Consider the following 4,045-nt stretch of genomic DNA (forward strand, 5'->3'; position numbering starts at 1 on the left):
CACACACACACACACACACACACACACACATACACACACTCCTGAGAATATATTTCTAGAAATTCTTAGGAATATATAATGTGATATGATATAATATAATATATAAACATGTATAATATATACAATGTGTACATATAGTCATATATGTATACATACATGCATATATATGTATATGAATAATTATATGTATTATTTCTGTGAATAAAGTATTGAGTTCATATATTACTACATATATGTTCGTGTTCAGAGCTGAGTATTTGGTTAGCTCTTCCCTGGGGAAGGCTACGTCTCCTCCTTTTCTGATCTCCTCTGTTGTCTATGGTTCTTTGTGGAAGGCTTGAAGCTGAAGGGACTTTTCTCCACTCAGTCCATTGGTGTCACTCTTGTTCACCTCTCATTTGGGCAGCCATGCTATGGGTGTAGCTTCTGATATTACTAGGAGACACAATCTCCTAGGATGTTTCCTGATACTCTAGCTCTTAAACATTTATGCCCTCTCTTTCTCAATGTTCTTCTTTGTGTCTTGGGTGTGGGACTGTTGTGTAAATGTAGCCATGGGGACTGAATTCCACAATTCTGCATTTTTATTGGTCATGAGTTTCTGTAATGGTCTGCATCTTTTGCAGGAGAAGTTTTCTTGATGTGGGGTAAAGACTACGCATATCTGTGGGTATTAGGACAAATTTTTATAGGTTGTTATTAGAGGTTATATTGGTCACATGAATTAGTGGTTGTAGATTCTTCTGCAATAACCATGATTTCATTAATATTGAGTACTTAGGTTTTTTTTTTTAAAGATTTATTTATTATTATAAATAAGTACACTGTAGCTGTCTTCAGATGCACCAGAAGAGGGCATCAGATCTTATTACAGATGGTTGTGAGCCATCATGTGGTTACTGGGATTTGAACTCAGGACCTTTGCAAGAGCAGTCTGTGCTCTTACCCACTGAGCCATCTCACCAGCTTGTGTACTTAGGTTTTGAATATTAGGTATGGTCTTCCCATTTTCTGAAAAATTCTTAAAATAAATTAAGATTCTTGAAATAAATATGTATACATATATGACTATATGTACATATTGTATATACTATACACATTTATATATTATATTATATCATATTATTGTTGGTTACTGACAATGTATGTGTGCCACTACTACAGTCTTTGGTTCATAATACCATGCTGGTTGTTTATGAGATTCATAGGTGTCATAGCTGTGTAGGACTATTGGTTGCCTCCTACATTAGGATTTCATTGCTGTGAAGAGACACATGTCCAAGGAAACTCTTATACAGTGTCGAAGCCAGCCGACAAGGGTGAGGCTGAAGTAGAGAGGGCAACTGAATGAGAACGAGAGGACCATGGCTCTGTTGTCAATGGCAATAAACTTTAATGTGAGAAATCTTTTATAGTAAAACACAGTAAGACTAAAAATAGAATTTAACAATAATCATGTAGCACAATCTCTTAGCACTTTCTCATGGCAAAAGCATGCCCACTTCTTCATTTTCTTACAGTAAATATTTTCCCCCCATGCCCAGGTGCATGAGGTGTGTTTCTTTGATCCTTGCACGCACAGCTCTCAGTAGCCTTGAATTACTTCCAAAACATCTTGGGTTCATGGAGCAGTTATGTCCTCAGCTGCAAGGAGATTATCAGAAGGTGCCCCCTTCTTCATGGAGCAGTTATGCTCTTGGCTGCAGGGAGATTATGTGAAGGTGCCCCCTCCTTGCCTTTCAGCAGAGGGGCTACCCCTAAATCTTCCCCTATGCCAAAGAACATTTCCACCATTCAGCAGAGGGGCCACCCCTAAATCTTCCCCTATGCTAAAGAACATTTCCACTACAATACAGCAAAACACTTAAGAGTGGAAGTAACTTATAGTTTCAGAGGTTTAGTACATTATCATCATAGTGGGAAACGTGGCAGCATTAAGGCAGACATGGTATTGGAGAAGCTGAGAGTTTTACATCTTGACCTGTAGGTAACAAGGAGGAGATGGTGTCCCACACTGAGCATAGCTTGAGCATATATAACCCCAAAACCCATATCCATAGTGATACACTTCCTTCAACAAGGCCAAACTTTCTCCAATGAGGCTACATCCCTGAATGGTGCCAATCCCTATGGCCAAGCTTTCAAATGTATGGGTCCGGGGTAGGGAGTAGCTATTCAAACTGCCACACCTCTCTCCTTTAGAAGTTTGAATGGCAATTTCTGGTACCATGAAAACTATTTCTAGATATGGCACTTTGAAGGGTCTCTGGGTTCTGTTTCTCAAGTGTATGGTGTCTTCAGCAATATGTACTTACCTTCCATGACAGGAAGTAACCAAGGTCAATAGAAATAGGTTTTATGTTTTAGGGGTCTCTTGGAGAGCCCTGGTCAACAACTCAAAATAGGGCTTCTCATGTGTAGTATTGGGGTATTTATTAGTTGGCCTTTGACTCTTGGAGGGTCATACATATTTTATATATATATATGCAGAGTTACATATACTATGTGTTTTTGGCAAATTTAATTGTATGTTCCTTGTAGATTTTCCAGATACCTTTATTGTTAGTTTATCTTCCTTGCTCCTCTTGTATTTACTTTGGTCCTGACTTCCTTAGAGACCACTCCTCTCCCATTTTTTTTTATCCAACACTTCTTGTGGGGAGCGGTGAAGCTGGAGAGACATTCGCCATGGCAAGATGGCGCCTACTTCCGCTGTCAACTCCTAGTAAACAGCTGTTGCACATGTGCATAGAGAACTGTTTGCGTAAGTGCGTAGAGTGAAAAGTCACGGCCCATTCTGGGGCGTTACATAGGGTAATGAGCGAACAGCCAATCATGGGCAGACACGACGCGCTGTGGGCAGACACGCCGCACTGTGGTGTATATAAGCAGTGCGGATTATTGGCTCGACCCCTTTTTCCCTATGGATGGAGACAATAAACGTTGCTGCAGAAGGAACCTAGTGTCCGCATGTCTTCTTGCTGGCGAGACGACTGCGCGGGCTACAACTTCTATTCTGCTAATATTTTTCCCTCCTACCATCTGCTATTTCATTTAACTCCCTTCCCCTCCCTAGGAATCTCCACCGCTTTTCTCAGGGAAAGTAATCTTTCAAGTAGAATTTTATAAAAGGAGAAAGAACTTCCATTCCTCTTTTAATGTATATATACTGCATTTGAAGATATAACACAGTTCAGCAATGGTGAGTCAAGACAATGACCTACTGAATAATCATGAAAATGGATCACTACTGACAGTGGTGTATATTATATATACTTCCCACAAAGTATTCATTTTTTCAATATGAATGTTTAAAAATGGTTTCTTAGGAGGATGTTGAGATTAATAATAGGCAGATAAAAGTAAATAAAAACCTAAAACCATATTAAACAATTTTGGTCACATAACTTCTAAGGAGTTCCGGTGTGAAAATCATGCTATGTAGAAATTCTTGCTTCCTGAAAAGAACACTGGCACAGACCCTGGACAGGGATGTTGGAATGGCTAGGTTTCTGTCCTCCACTCCCCCAAATGAGTCTACTCTAAGAGGCTCTTTTTCACCACTTCTCTTTCTTTGCCTTCAGTGAGGTTGTACATTATTCCTTTGGGGAGGCTTGATACAGTCTGAGCTGACTTTTTCCATGGGGAGTGGTGGGGACGTGGAGGAGTGGCATCCCCAGATTCCCATTTCTCTGTCTCTTTGGCCAAAGCATGGATGAGTTGTAGGGTGCAGAAGATTCTAGAATTCATGTAAAAAACTCTAGAGCCAGATTCAAGGCTGGAATAAAACTTCATGCCTCATCAGCATCAACTTTGAATATGAAAATAAGACTTAAAAGATTTACCAGTCTCCTCCCAATTATATTGTCTGCTATCTGTGCTCTGCTGAAGTGCTAAATCACTGAAAATTCTAGATACCAAAGTATATAAGTTTTAATTTGCATGTGAGTCTGAATAGAATAGCTGCACCACGAGATTTTTGTGTGATTTACTCACTGTTTTATCTCAGTTTTTTTAAACTTTTATTGCATTATGATGAGAAAAG

The sequence above is a fragment of the Mastomys coucha genome, unplaced genomic scaffold (genome assembly GCF_008632895.1).
Source record: "Mastomys coucha isolate ucsf_1 unplaced genomic scaffold, UCSF_Mcou_1 pScaffold14, whole genome shotgun sequence".
Lineage (NCBI taxonomy): Eukaryota > Metazoa > Chordata > Mammalia > Rodentia > Muridae > Mastomys > Mastomys coucha.